A 16942-nucleotide genomic window follows, 5' to 3' on the forward strand; every position below is an offset into this window, starting at 1 on the left:
ATGTAATGTTTTATGCACTCAGTGTTGTTGATAACAACGAATGGAATATATTTTCATACTCTTCGTATTTTTATATCAATATGGTACAAGATTGTCCTATTTAAATCAATGTGATAAATTAGTTTGGTCAAAAGTAATCTAAAAGTAATCAAAAAGTAATCAGATTATATTATCTAAAACCAGTAACCGACTAAAATGTATAATCAACCCAGCTCCGTATATATATATATATATATTTCTTTTTTTATTTGTGATATTTTAGTATTTTTTATTGTTGTTATTATTATATCAGACTATCCTGGCCAGCCATGTGTATTAGCCACACAGGCACATCATATGGGAAACAACTGCATGAAATATGTGTATTAAATTATCCATAGGCTACATGTGTGTATGGTGAAATTCTGGATATAGCCCTATAACTTTTAAAATACATATTTTTCATTTACTGGGGAGTCAAGGCCAAATGGCGTAAGATTCGTGATACCCTGAGTTGAGGGTTAAGACACCAGAGGGTACATCAGTGATGTGTTACATACATTTCAGCCTAATTCAGGCCTATAGAACCTTGTGAGACTAGCCTCGCTATGCAGTGTCGCGAGTGGAGGAAGATAGAGCTTTACTGGGAATAATTTTGAACAAGAAAATGTGTGTAATTTAGTTGAATAATGCTGAGTAAAGCTAGCGGTGAACAATGAAGCATCACACTTCATCTTCAGTAAGCACTCGCCTCACAGGCACTATGTAGGAAGCCAATAAAAGCGTGAAACAATTGTGTCGCTGTAGATTGAGGGGAAACAAAAGCTCGCTGGAAGCATTATACTGCTTTTCGATGGTGGTCTCTTCCCCTCCAGGAGAATAAGGACACAATGCGGACAGTCAAGCAGCTCCAAACTCCATCTATCATACTTAAGAAAAAAGCCACCTGCTTATGTCTGTTCAATAACATGCAGGGATATTCTGAGGTTTACGGAAACACTCTGAAGCAACACAAAGGACCAGAGCTGCAACTGTTACAGCGATCTTTCTAACGGAGAGCTGTGTGTGTGTGTGGCACCTTGGTTTTCATTAGGAGGACACGCTGTTGTTTAAGTGGAATTGTAGGCTGGGTACACTGTCGCCTTATCGTGAACGGAGACCTCAGGTGATGCCGTATTAATAATTGATGGAGCAAAGTGAAAGTGCACTCTGAGGATCAGAGTTCACAGGTGCTCAAAGAAGTTTGTGAGTGGATCTTCTCCGCTAAAGCACAACAAACCTGATGTTTTCGCTATTTCTGGATACGGTAAAAGCCACAAACCTCTGTGGCTTGCGCTGAAGTGGACACTCAGCAGGACGGCACTTACGTCCACCCTAAAATGCATTTAAAATTAGTTTAGTCCATAAGGTAATTAACTTGCCTGAATAGATGCAAAGGCAGCACTCTTACAAGTACTGAGAAATTATGCATAATTATAGGTTATGTGTCAAAATTTGACTTAATTAAAAGTCCTAGCCAAAACCATTTGGCCTACTCGAGTGAAAGTAAAAAAGGCTCCATTTAACTGTACTTCAAAGTAAAAAGTAGACCTAAAAGACTAATGCAACCAAGAGAACATTCCGTTTTAATGCACAAACTTTGCAAAGCAATTTTTCTCAGTGTCTTGATTATAAATACAAAAAATCTGTCACCTGAAATTGCAATCACATCATGCTCAAATTAAATGTTAAGTTGTGTGCTGCAGGTATGACGTGTTTTTGTAGGCCACAAGTGCATTTGAGCACAAAATTAATGTGTTTTTGACTAGGTTTTTGGTTAAATGCCTATAATAAGATCTGTGGTTAGCAAGGAAGTAGAATTTAGTAGAAATGCTAGGGACATGTCCCTACCAATAGTCAGTGACTACTTAATTGTCTGTGACGAGTGGGACGGTGGAGTAAATGATAATGAGTAGGCATGGGTCGGTATAAGATTCTGACGGTATGATAACATAATAAAAAAAAAAAAAATTAAATAAAAAACACCTCAAAAATATTACATCCAAAAAATCTTATTAAAAAATGACTGGGTAAAAAAAAAAAAAAAAAAAAAAATTCCACTTAACACAATATATTTTATTTTTAAGAAACATATAGAACATTTTGGAACCGTAAACATGTCAGGCTAAATAATTAAAATAAATAATTAAATTCTTCTTAATTAAGTGTAGTCACTTAAGTGAGCCTAAACCTGCAGCTCAACAATAATCAGAACATAAATTATGTTCTGTAAAAAAAAGAAAAATAATCCCTATAAATGAAAAAATGCAGTCACTTAAGTGTGCCTAAACCTGCAGCTCAGTAATCAAAAACATAATCATAACATAATTTCTGTAATATATATATAGAGAGAGAGTTTAACTCCTAACCCTAAGGTTGTGGGTTCGAGTCTCGGGCCGGCAATACCACGACTGAGGTGTCCTTGAGCAAGGCACCAGACCCCCAACTGCTCCCCGGGTGGCGCAGCATAAATGGCTGACCACTGATCTGGGTGTGTGTTCACGGTGTGTGTGTGTTCACTGCGGTGTGTGTGCACTTTGGATGGGTTAAATGCAGAGCATGAATTCTGAGTATGGGTCACCATACTTGGCTGTATGTCACGTCACTTTATCTGCCTCGGTAGCAAGCCAAATAGTATTTAGTTCAACACTGAACAACCCTAAAATTGTTTCCAAATAAATTCCTAGTTTCATAATTTTCCTTCAGTTCCCTAATGACCCAGAACAGGTATTATGCATTAAAAATGAATACTCACCACAAACTTCTACAATCTCATCTCCGAAATGAATTATGAACATGTTTCTCTGGAGGGAATTAGGCTTGGAATATTTAGTTCAATCTGAATTTAGCGAAAGGCTTTCACTGTTAAATGAGAAATGAGGCTTGCCTCGAACTACCTTCTCACTTTTAAACACACTCAATGGGAGGCCCATGTGAGATTCAGGCAGACTTTTTATGATCCGCTTTGCCAATGTTGACAACAGCTCTCAGAAACTCACATTACCACCCACAACTATTGTCAGCCGGGTCTATAAGAGGTGCGACGCACAGAGACTAATAAACAGAGGCCGGGTCAAACTGGAGTGCCTATTCAAATGTTTGCTTTACTCTTGCTGGATCCATTTCTAAATGCCACAGCTTGCTTTTAAAGCCCTGTCACATCTTAACACAAACAAAAGCATCCTGTGCTTTGCATTTCTTGAACAACAGCCACAAATCTAATACTGTTTTTTAGATGTACATCAGAGGCTTAGTATGCACACTTTGGTATTTGTTGTGGCTGTTGCATGCATATGTCATGCCTTCCTCATACTGACATAGTCTGCATAGAATTTCATTTCTGAAGATACATTTAATCCTTAATAATCAGGTATTACACAAAGACAGAACAGAGTCTCTTTGAAATGCACCTTTCAGTTGCAGGTAGAAATGACTTCTCATTTCATTCCCTTATCAACTAAATCAACTGAAACGAAAAAACTTCCAAGCTTTTACCTCTAATCAAGTTGAAAATGTATTACCGGTGGAGACTTTTCTCTCTATGCAAGTCATTTGTTTTTCCATTAAAGTCTGTCGGCCATGCAGAAGAGAGCAGAAGTACAGGGAGCCAAGTTTCAAATAGATTCACTAAAATATACGGGACAATTTCATGGAAATGAATCAATAAACTTGGCATTACAGGAATAGTTTGTCTAAAAATTAAACTTTTGACTTTACTTGTTCGCTCTCGTGTCATTAGAGTGCAGAGATGACGTATTTTTGTTGGCCAAAACCCAGAAACAAGTGCATTTTAGCACTTCCGGTTCCATTGTCACAAAGTCAGTAGGGTTTTTGGTTAAATGCCTGAAATAGGCGCTCTTGCAAAACATTGTAAAAATCTTTTGCTGTCTGAAGCTTAGCGATAGTGATGTTGAGATCATGAGACATCATGAGATCATGAGTTAAAATCTTTTTAATGAATCAATTGATCCAGTTCACAAAGCCAGTCTGAATGATTCATTCACAAATTAAACTGATCTGATTCTCAAAATCAATTCTTTCTCATGATTATTGATTAATTTTAGTGTTGTTGGTCTGTTTTGCACACAAAGATACTTCAAAATAAATGGAATTTAGCTCAAAAGTCATAAATTATTTTATGAATTTTTAGGGAGCTTTTGCATTATTTCTGATGCTTAAAAACTCTGGTCCACATTTTTTGTCATTGGAAAAATTGGAAATATTGAAAAACGTTATTTAAAATTTGTCCCATCTGTGAATTAATAATTCTTTATATATATAATTATTATTATTATTTTTTTTCAGTAAATCATTGGTTCACAGATCGGACTGATTCTCAAAATCAAGTCTTATTCATCTGGTTATTAATTAATTTTAGTGAATTTGGCCTGTTTCATGTATATACTGTAGATACTTCAAAAAAAAAAATTATTTTCAAAATTTGTCAGATTTATGAATGAATCATTCTTTTGAGTCAAATAGTTCACAAATCCAGTCTGAATGATTCATTCACAAATCAAACTGATCTGGTTCTCAGAATCAGTTCTTATTGATTATTGATTGATTATTATATTGTATTGGTCATTAGTGAATTTTAGTGGTTTCTCACACAAAGCTATGAATATAGTGCAAAGCTTAACAACTCTGATCCACAATTATTGTTTTGGGAGGAAAAAAAAACATAAATATTTAATAAAATGTCTCCAATTTGTGAATGAATCATTATTTTGAGTTGAATCTTTTCAGTGAATCAATTGATCCAGTTCACAAAGCCGGTCTGAATGTTTAGTTCACATATCGGACTGATGTGATTCTCAAAATCAACTCTTATTCATTTGGTTTTTAGTGAATTTTAGTGGTTTTAGTCTGTTTCTCGCACAAGCTTTTGCATCCTTTTTGAAGTTTACAAAAAAGAAAATGATGACTGAATTTCCTTTTGTTGGATGAACTGTCCCTTTAAATTTCTCTGGGTATGAAATTAAATATAACTATGAATATTAGTTCAACTCTTTGTCAGTTAGCATCCCTGACCAATGACCTCTGTGAGATGTGACTGTAAATATTTCTGAAAACAACTATATATAAAGTATATTGCAATTGGAGTCAATTAGAGCACTCTCTCCCAGTTCCAGCCGCGCTGGGATTTGAATTAGAATGGCAAATGAGACAGCAGATGTTACAGCCGACCATCAGATGCTCCGGAATATTGGGGTTACAAACCAGTCAACCTTCTCACAGTGGTCATCTACAACAACTGACCGTGGGATTGTGTGTTTATTGGAAGGAGTAATGCTGCTTTCCACTAGACAGAAGAAAGAAAAACAGTGCAAAACAAAAGAAAACAGAGGCCACCTTTTACGCCTGACATGAACATGCCTTTGCAGGGATGCAATTTACAGTTGGAAGGCACTTGGCTATACGTAAAAAGCCAAGTATAAAAGCATTGTGATCGGGTCACTGAAACACTTGGGACCTAAAAATATAATAAAACAATAAATAAATACAATAAAAACAAGCTGACTCTTACTGGTACCTGAAAATATAATCAAATTAGACTTAAATACAATAAAAAGGAGACTTAAATTAAATATAAAATGTTAATAGATTTGAAAAAATCTAATAAAATATAAAATAACTTGCATAAATAAAATATAATAATAAAATAAATATAAAAATAAAATATCAAGTTAATGAAATATAAATATAAAATATAATATAGAAGATAAGATATAATGTGATTTTGCACAGGTAAATGTGATCTGATCACACATTGTAGATGTGTTGGGGTTGCAAGGTGTAAATGCAGTCCAGCTAAAGAATTTCCAGATGTGAATTAATTAATGCCAAGTGTAAAGGGGCCCTTAATGACATCCATTTATTATTTTATATCTGTCCATTTCTAAGTACTGTGCCCATTGTGTCCCCCGTCTTTCACATGAGGGATATAAATACTGGATATACAGAAATGTCTGGGACAAATTTGTCAGTATACTGAGCATCAGATGCAATTTTGATGCAAATTTGGTTGTGTGTGAATGGCGTCAAAGTAATTAACAAGTTAATTTCAAAACAGCATTTGTGCCATGTTGATTACCACAAAAAAAAAAAAAAAAAAAAAAAAAAAAATTCTGCTTTGCAATGGAAGTGAATAGTGCCATTTTTTGAGGAGTTAAACGCAGAAATGTGTAGCTTATACAGTAATTTTATGCTCTTTTGTTAAAACCAGTGTGTTACTTGAGCTGATTTAGGGTTTTATTGTTTATAGTGTTACATTGTCATAGTGACAAAGTAGTAAACTTGGACATCACTAATACATAGGAAGTGATCTTTCACTTAAAAGAACAGTTCACCCCACAAAAAAATAAAAAATAAAAAATTCTGCCATTTGCATGTAAATCTAAAATTGTATATGAATTTTTTTTTTCTTTTCTTTTTTCTGCTGAACACAAAAGAATATATTTTGAAGAATATGAGTAACTAAACATTTTCAGGTCCCACAAAACTCTTTAATAAAAGACAAAAATAGAAAAGAAACAATGGGACCCAAAACCGTTTCGTTACTCAGTGTTTTTCAAAATATCTTTTTCTACAGAAGAAAGAACTGAATGCATGTTTGGAATGACATGAGGGGAGGAGTAAATGATGACAGGATATTCATTTTTGGGTGAACTATCCCTTTAAGAGTATGTTAAATATATAAGTGTATTTTAATGGATTCCCCCCTTTACTTCTATAGTAAGTGTAACTGTTACTCCATTCATTCTTTCATTTATAAGACAGAGGGACAACTGGAAATTATTTTTTCGTGCATTGTGCCACAAATACCATGAGGATGAATGAATGATGGCAGAAGTTTTATTTCATTTCATATTTCTTTGGTTTAAGGCTATGTCTTACTGCTCTCATTGCTGACTAGGGAAACATGATCTAAATCTACAATGAGCAGGATCTAATATTTATTTTTCCATCAATATTTGCTCCTGGAACTGATTTCCAAAACTGGCCAGAACAAAACCGGCGTTTTCAACGCTGACCAATTTAAACACCTCTGATTGGCCAGTTTTCAGGACTGACTAATCAAAAATGCCTCTGATTGGCCATCACATTCATAAGCTCAAAAGAAACGTGTGTGATTGGTTATTATACTAAACACATAAAAACAATGCATAAAAAGTGATCTGATGCAATGTGCACAGATCTAAATATAATTTTGAGAATTGATACTTTTGATTTTAACATTTCTTTTTTTATCACGACAGCCGTAACAAATGTAATATAATTGTGCAGGGGCAATTTTTACTATTTTACCTTGAATATGTGGAGCGTTTTTGCCACAAGGCTCCATTAATTGCTGACTCTGATACAGAGTAACTAAACACACTCATACATCTGTTAATATGTGAAGATGAAATTTCGGGCCCATTGTGTCCCACAGTACAAGCTGAGAACATATTTGGAGGAAGCAGTCGCCCAGGCAGCCGCCGGCCAGCTCACGGGAAGAAAGCAGTTACCACACTTACTAAAAGAAGATTAATGTTTTATCCCTCACGCCCAATAGTGCTCTGTCTCAGAGCGCTGCAGATGGGAGAGAGCGGAGAGACAGATGATAGAGGTTCTCTGTGCTTCCCCTCTAATCAGTTTAGCTCATTTCTAATAGCAATGGATGACTGATACAAAGAGGAACTTTGATTGATTACATGCCGCAGATGTTCTCGAAACACATTTGCTTCCTTGCTCACGGAAGCTGGACCGCGGCATCAGGAGGCGCCCGTGAGTCATCACAGGAGGATGAGCCGGTAAAACAGGCAAGAGGAAAACCCTCAACTCAAATTCAAGTGTGATATCAGACCTAGTCGGGCACAAAGAGTATAAGTTTGGCAGGTTAGCATGGAACTGTTACCCTGTAGAGGTTTCTCATTCATAGTAGTGTTGTTATTAACTAAAGCTATTATTTACATTTACTGAAATAAATATAAAATATAAATATTAGATGAAAAACTTGCTTTAGACTCAAGATTTCAAAACTAGAACTTTGTTGATTGATTATCAAGTTGCTGAACAATGCTCAGTGCCTCTGGATTCAGTGTTCCTCATAATTTGATGCAGGCACACAGAAAACTGTGTTTGTTGAGAAGTGAACACGAATGACAAAGCTTCCTGTTGTAGAACTCATGATGTGACTGGACTGAGTGGAAGCCGGTGTCTGTAATGTTATGCTGAGGATGAATCAAATGCGGGGCGGCAGCAAATTATCAGTGACTCTGTAATCAGAAAGTCTTTGGATAGCTGCCCTTGAGAGAGGGAGGGAGGCCTGGTGGAGCTCGCACATGGATGTGGTCCAATCTGAAAACAATGATCAGTGATGAAGGAAGACGGAGCCATCAGAGTGAGACAAAAATACATTTGCAATACATAAATTGTTGATTTAACATTCAAAGCAACAGTTTACCAAAAATAAAAAAGAAAGAAAGAAAGAAAGAAAGAAAGAGAAAGAAAATTCTGTAATTTGATGCCATTAGATTGGTGTGTTCTAAACTCGTCAGCTATTCATAACATTTTCCTAGCTTTTTTCTTTTTTTTTTTTTTGGAGTGGAAAATGTTTCGGAGAAAATAAAAGTTTACAATATCAAAAACATTTTCAGGAGGTCTGAAGATTATTCAAAATTTGACTGGAGGAAAATTGTATGGTAAAAATGGCACACAGGAAATATGGCTGACCTTAAAGATGGATATCAAATAATTTTAAAGATCCACTATATTGACAAAAATATACAATACATAAGTTGTTTTACATTTAAATAAACAGCTTAGCCCTAAAATCTTTTACTCACACTTATGTTGATGCAAACTCGTATTCATGGTGTTTTATGTAATTTTTATAGTGAAATATGATTCAGGAAAAAGGTCTAAGATTATCTGACCAAAATATGGAGAAGATACATAATAATGCAATACATAAATTGTCGTTTTTATGTTTAAAGAAACCATTTACCCAGAAATGAAAAATCTGCCATCATCCACTCACTCTCATTTTTATCCACGGTGTTTTTATATTGAAAGAAACCATTTACCCAAAAAAGAAAATCTTGATCATCCTGATCAAAAAGTCATTAACTTTTTTTACTCACTGTCATGTTGATCCATATTTCTGGCGCTTTTGTGGTATTTTGTGTCATTTGTTTAGAACATGTTTAAATGTTTAGACTGGTTTTCCTTTGCTGTAAACAAAACTTGGTTCTCACGAGACTAACATATTCTCACCAGAGCTTACACTACGCCTTCATCATCCCCTGGAACACCACTCTCTCGTGAACGCGCGACTGACAGTTAGCAGGAGCTCGAGATATTTTAAGAATATTTATTCATACACATATTCCATCACTTTGCATCAGAGGGCCTTTATTAACCCCCGGGAGTCGTGTGGAGCACTTTTTATGATGGATGGATGCACTTTATTTTGCTTCAAAATCTCAACAGCCATTCACTGCAATGATAAAGCTTGGAGGAACAAGAAAACTTTTTAATATAACTATTCGTCTGAAAGAAGAAAGTCATATACACCTAGGATGGCTTAAGGGTTCATTTTTGGGGGAACTACCCCTTTAAAAAGATGTATATTGAATGATTTTAAAGATCCACCAGAATATGGCAAAAAAAAAAAAAAAACTTCAATATTGATTTTACATTTAAAGACATTTACTCACTCTCATGTTGATCCAAATTCATTTTCATGGTGTTTGTCATTTTTGTAGTGGTTTCAGGAAAACGGTTTAGAATATCAAAATTCTATATAACTCATTTTCATTGTGTTTTTACAGCCTTATGAATTCTTATTATAGGGGAAAAAATACCAGGATATTCGTCCTCCATCCCTGATGTACAGAAGAAAGAAAGTCACACAAGTTTAGAAAAACACAAATGTAAGTAAATAATGACAGGATTTAAATTTAATAGGATGAACTATCCTTTAAAAACAACACCCCCTCTCCCAAAGGCAATGACAGACTAGTAATAATGATAGGCCCGGTTCTGAAACTCCATTTCAAAGAGTTTGTTCCCTGCAAAGTTCAAACACACATTAATATGACTTCATTCAGCAAGCCCTCAGCATCCTAGCAGAGAGTCCCAAACCACAGTGATTGAAATGTAATTATTGGCAAATGAATTCATCTCCAAGTCCCTGCCAGTGATTGCTTCCTCTGCAAGTCCATCTGGACCAACGAAGCGTCTCTTTCACGCCGAATCCTCAATGAGTTCTCTTACATGGCCCACGCTGCGCGTCGTATCACGTGTCCCTGAGCTCTTTTCCATGCCACATCCAGCAGTGGGCCAAGGTTTATAATCTGTCACAAATCCCCCGGCGCTCCCGTGCATGTCAGGCTGTCATAATCTCTTCTACATGGGCTGTCAAGTTAAGGCTCTTGTTTTCCATCAAGTGCGCGGAGGATGTTGGATTTGCCATTTTGTGAGCTCATTCTGCACTGTCAGCCTGAATGTGCTAGATGCAGAGAAGTCATCTTAAGACAGCTGAGCCATGCTACACACCTGTCTGAAAATATCAAGTGGCTGTGTCAACTCACTGATACTACATACTTAAATGTATATACTTCACCAGTGATGGGAAAGTAATGAGGAGGTATGTGCTAACAGATAGCTGGCCTTTCAACTTTGAACTTTGAACTTTGAAAATAGTCCAAAAAAGTTGATTTCACACTTTTAAGTGACTTTTATAGCTCTAGTTACCGTTCAGATGTTTGGGGTCAGTACAATTTATATTTATTTATTTTTCTCTTCATGCTCACCATTTATCTGATAAAAAAAATACAGTAAAAAGCAATATTATTACAGCAATATTATTGCAAATTAAAATGTCTGCATTCTATTGGAATTAATTTTCAAATGTGATGTATTCTTGTGATGTAAAGCTGAATTTTCAGCATCATTACTCCAGTCGTCTGTGTTTACATGGTCCTGCATGTAAGGATGCTGCTCAAGAAACATTTCTGGTTATTAGCAATGTTGTAAACAGTTGTGCTGTTTCGTATTTTTGTAGAAAACGTGATGCAATTTTTTAGGGGATTCTTTGATGAATTTAAAGTTCAAAAGAGCATTTATTTAAAAAGTAAATCTTCTGTAACATTATAAATGTCTTTACTGTCACTTTTTAAGTAAACTTTACAAAGTCGGTTTTACAAAAAAATATCTGTTTAAATAACCTTGTGTTATTCTTGTTGTACAGACCTAAACTAATTGTGTGTTAAAAGTTTTCTTAAGTTCATTGAACAAACTTTTTTTTTTTTTGGCTTTAGAATCTATATAAAATGTAGCATCCATATCTATGGGGACGTTTACACAACATTTTCAACTTAAAATGGAAAACATTTAATATGTTTTGAAAATGTGAACTTTTGAAAATGATATTGTTACCATCTCAGTGTAAACTACATAAATGCAAATTTGTGAAATAGGTGATGTCTGTCACGCATCCATATCACATGTTCAGTTAATATGAATATGTATGTGCGGAGGAGGACAAAATCTGAAAATCTTTTCTGGTTTTAATACATTACTGTCATGTAAATGTACTCTTAATGTGGACACCGCTCTAGATTAGCTGCTTCCGCGCATTTGATTAGAGTTTGAATTAATGCTACATTATTAGCATACAAGTCGTACAGAAAACATTCCCAAAACTTTGGCTACCGACGTTCTAGCAATGTTCTCTCAAAGTTACAGACAAACGTTCTTGCATTAACGTAAATAGAACATTCATTTAAAGTTATCTGGTCTTTAATTACGTTCTCAAAACATTAGCACAAAAACATTATTTATACAGTACACTGTGCATATAACGTTTTTCTTCTAAAACGTATTCGTCTGGACATTCAACTAACGTTTTTTAAATGTTGATACTTGGTACTTGTTACATTCAAAATTAAAATTTCAATAATGTTTGCAAAATGATACAAGGTAATCTTCCATTAATCCTCATATAACCAAAATTTTTAAAAACATTTGAAAGTTGACATTTTGAACATTAGTAAAACGTTCTTAGAACAAATGTTTGTAAGCTGGGCTCGTACTTGACATCCTACTAGAAACAAAACAGCTTTACTTGGCAAATGTTTTGATGATTGTTTATAAAGACGTCTCTTAGCAACTAAATTGCAGAGGATAAACAAAGCAATGCAACATTAACATTTGTTAGACAGATGTACAATTATCAGCACTGAAGATGGTGTACTGTTTTACACACCTGTCTTTGCAAACATTTGCTGAACAGCTATTATCATGTGTTTGTAGGAACTTTGACTCATTGATGCACTTTATTTGTTTAGAAGTCAATTAGCTACATCACACATCTAGGTTTCCGCATGCATTTCAAGTCAGAAAAACTTCAAGTGACATTCAATTGCTCTGTTTTTTCCAAGTCAAAAGTAGGAAATTCCAGCACAAACTCTGCAGGTAGACGGATCTCCAGGACTTCAAACCCCTGCTGAGTGCATTAGATATTTAAAAGATGAAGTTCATTTTGCATCAGATTTGGGCTTCGAGATGGATTGCTGCAGTATATCTTCCACAAAATATTTCTTATACCTAAGTGTCTGGATTTAAAAAGAATTGAAAAAGTCTGTTTCATATTTCAAAGTGAGTAATATAAAACATCCAGATACTAGACAGCACACATGGATAGCAGGCAACACTAGGAAAGTGCAGCAGTTTCAGACCAGGGATTCTCATGCTCCTAAATAATCCACAAGTAGCAGCATGCAGCATAAAAAAGCATTAAAAATTAGTGATGTTTGTTCCTTGGTGATTACCTCTGACACGTGGGATACGTCTCTGTGCAGTTTTATGTTTTATAGGGCTTGAGGGAGATATTGAGCGATGACTATGAGCTCCCCAGAGGAAAGGAGAGAGTACTGGGAGACAGATTTGTGGTTGTTCTCCCATGGGTGGCATGCGTTTGCCATCTGTTTCGTAGCCAATAACACTGCGTGGTGATCAAATTGTATAAACAAGGCACGTTTCAGTGGCTTGTTAGAATGAGAGATTCAATCAGAAATCTTGATTTGCTGGTGGTGACCTTTCCATGCAACCCCCATAGACGATCTGGTGTGAAAATTGGGTGGAATGTTTAAAAGTACTTCGCCTAGAATGGATTAACTTGAGAAACAGAGACCCCTGGTGGAAAGATTGTGGAAGTGCATTTCAAATCATGGATTATAACTATGAATCATACCTTACAGTGGAAATTTGTAATTACTAATTCTGACATCACAACTGGCATCAATGTGAACTTAAAAATGTGGATCCCTAAAGCAAACAAGTCACCTTTAAGGAATAGTTTTGCCCATCTTCCATATGAATGACCTGAGGGCACTCAGTAAATCATAATAAAATGAAATAAAATAAATATATCTAGTCTGTATGTAAATATACATATCTAGTTCATACCTAAAGAGGAAAGAAAAGTCTAGTCACACAAGTAACACTCTTGAGTTAAACACAGTTGATCTGAAGTGCAAAAGGCCCATAAGGTGTAATTCACTGTGATGACTTTCACTTAAGCACTCATAACAACAGCTCAGTGCCTGCAGCTACTCCGAGTGTTTACTCAAATCTGCACGTGCTTAACAAGCACTTAAGAGTAATCATTAAAAACAAGATGCAAGAGGGAAAGTAGGATCAAGTGAGAGAGAAAGAAGGCGATGAAAGTAGGAAGGGAGAAAATGAAAAGGGGAAGGGATAAAGGAAGAAAATGAATGAAAGAAAGAAAGAAAGAAAGAAAGAAAGAAAGAAGATATGAAATGAAAAGAATGAAGGGAATGGATGGAAATAAGGAAGGAAATAAAAGCAGAAGGAAGAAAGAAGAAAGGAATCAAGATGAAGGATAAAGGAAACTAGATGAGTAAAGTTTGTGAACAAATTTTGGAGTTGGCTTGAGAAAACCTAGCCTGAAAGTTTGAAGCAGCTGTAAAAGCTTGAAGTTTGAAAGTTTAGATGGATGTTAATAGCGTGTTGCTAGCATGATTTAGCACATTGTTAACATGATTTAACATGTTGCTGGCATGTTTTTAACATGATTAGCATGTTTTTAAAATAATTGGCATGTTGTAAGCATGATTAACACATTGCTAACATGTTTTAGTATGTTGCTAGCCCGATTTAGCCCACAGCAATGAACACTGTGTAGGGGCCCTGTCAGTCAGAACACAGTTCATGTATGGAGCTCTCTTCTAATTAGCTGTTTATCTGAATCAGGTGTGTTTAAAAAGAGAGACATGTAAAATATGCAGAGCGGTGCGTCTCGAGTCCTGGAACCTCTGTCTTAATGTACAAAAGTTTTGAACCCCTCGTTGAAAGTCTGGTGGACTTTTTGTAGTTTTGGTTTAACAAAAAGATAGATAACCAGAGTCAGACTAGTCTGAAGGTCTCAAATCAGTTTCGTCCCAGAACCTTCAAACATGTATTAGAAGAACACAAAAAGAAGAAAAGGAAGAAAATAAAGCAGGAAGGAAGGAAGGAAGGAAGGACTGAAGGAAGAATGGACATGAATGAAAAAGGGAAGAAGAAAACACAGGAAGTAAAGAAATTAAGAAAGATATGAAAGAATGAAATGATACTGTGTGGGAAGTAAGATCTCTGATCTCAGATTCAGGCTTTAGGCTGCACATGATGCAGATGAGAGTGGGCGGAGCTTCTCTTTATGCCCACAGGGCAGAGGAACTTATTAATTGAGTTTGGGATCCTCCAGAGTTCGGCTGCCAGAGCCTCTAACACCATTTATTTATGTGCTGTTTTATTAGGAGGAGCAGGCCACACTCACACGCTCACTTTAATTAGGCCAGTGCAATCACAGCTGCTCCAGCAGGACCAGACCAGCATTTGATTATGCAGATGAAGAAATCACAACAGCTGGAATTCAGCACTCACTTCTTCTAGGCCAATTAGCACGGCTCTGGCACCATGTAGTGACTATGTTTACTCTGTAATGATGCAATTACAGAATAATAATTATATTTCTTGCTTAGTAGAATAAACTATGTATGTGATTAAATATGATGATATCTTGTGAAAATAATGCATGAAGGTCACAGCTTTTTTAATGCTCGATCTGGCTGTTTGTATTTACACTAAAATATAAAATACTGTATTCCTTACCAGAGTCCAGCCAATGCGTTTTTTAAAGCTTCATGCTGAAAATCAATACAACATATGAATAACTTGTTATTCATCTCTGATTTTCAGATAAAATCCAGGCTTTTTGGAAACCTTCTGGATTATGAATGCTTCTGACCATTTGTGTCCCGAGTTAACAGCCCATAGTTTATGTTATATGAAGGTAATAATTTCTTAAGAGTTGGTTAAAGGAATAGATTAATCAAAAAAATATAATTTCCTGAAAACTTAAGGTCATCCAAGATGTAGATGAGTTATTTTTTTTTTAGATTTTTCTTAGAACAGATTTGGAGAAATGTAGCATTCCATCACTTGCTCACCGATAGATCCTCTGCAGTGAATGGGTGCCGTCAGAATGAGAGTCCAAACAGCTGATAAAAACCACAGTAATCCACACAACTCCATAATCCATAATAAGGCTTCTGCAGTCCATTCCCTGTTTTCCTCTCACATCCAATTTTTTTTATTTTTTGATTGTTTTGGCTTGTAACCGGTGCTTGATCTGTGCATATTTCTCTTCTGGTTCAGACTAGATGACTTTTTCACTGAAGAAAGCAATATTAAAAACGTCTTGATGGATTTGTTGCTTACAAATATGCAGCTTTTCGCTTCACCAGATGTTACCTGATGGACTGGAGTGGTGTGGATTACTTGTGATGTTTTTATCAGCTGTTTGGACTCTCATTCTGACGGCACCCATTCACTGCAGAGCATCCACTGGTGAACAAGTGATGTAATGCTACATTTATACAAATCTGTTCCCATGAAAAAACAAAGTCATCAGGGTGAGTATTCATTTTGCAAATTGCTGGTTATTTCCATAGACTGTCTAGGAAGCATTAGAAAAGCATTGTCATTAAAACTGGAAACAGAGGAGCAGAGAGCATCAGCTGGCTCCATAGCTCAGTGGTTAGAGCACTGGTCTTGTAAACCAGGGGTCGCGAGTTCAATCCTCGCTGGAGCCTGTGGGTAAATGTGAACATTTAGCTTAAAACCTGTAAAAACTCTAAAAAACAAGAAAACAATTGCTGTGTATGTTCTAACACTATTCTAGTACCCCTCTCCTCCTCTGGAGAATAATCTGTAAACTCCATTTAATGTATCCAAATATTTCAGATATAAGAATTTAAAATATATCACTAATCAAAAAGTTTGGTGTCAGTAAGATTTTTAAATGTTTGTGAAATATGTCTCATGTTCACCAAGGCTACATTTATTTGATCAAAAATATAGTAAACATTGTGAAAATTATTCACATTTAAAATAGCTGTTTTCTATTTGACTATATTTATAAATATAATTTATTCCTGTGAATCAAATCTGAATTTTCAGCATCATTACTCCAGTCTTCAGTGTCACATGATCCTTCAGAAATCATTCTAAAATGCTGATTCGCTGCTTAAGAAATATTTCTGATTATTATCAATGTTGAAAACAGTTGTACTTCTTCATATTTTTGTGGAAATCATGACGCATTTTTCCAGGATTCTCTGATTAATACAAAGTTCAAAAGAACTGCATTTATTTCAAAAAGAAATCCTTTGTAACATTATAAATGTCTTTACTGTCACTTTTGATCAATTTAACGCATCCTTGTTGAATAAACATATTAATATCTTTCAAAAATGGACCTTAACCTTTGAATCATAGTGTAATTTTTTTTTAAATAAATATTAAATAACTTGCATTACACAAATCCTTTAGCTGACACTTTTATCCAAAGCGACAAAACAAATAATAA

The 16942-nt window shown here is 35.4% G+C and overlaps 1 non-coding gene across 1 annotated transcript; it reads left to right on the forward strand.

Moving 5' to 3' along the window:
* Positions 1–16093: 16093 nt before the first annotated feature.
* On the forward strand, positions 16094–16166 carry trnat-ugu. Its single transcript has one exon. It is a non-coding gene; the product is annotated as a tRNA-Thr (tRNA).
* Positions 16167–16942: the final 776 nt, after the last annotated feature.

This window comes from Cyprinus carpio, chromosome A23 (assembly GCF_018340385.1).
Source record: "Cyprinus carpio isolate SPL01 chromosome A23, ASM1834038v1, whole genome shotgun sequence".
NCBI lineage: Eukaryota > Metazoa > Chordata > Actinopteri > Cypriniformes > Cyprinidae > Cyprinus > Cyprinus carpio.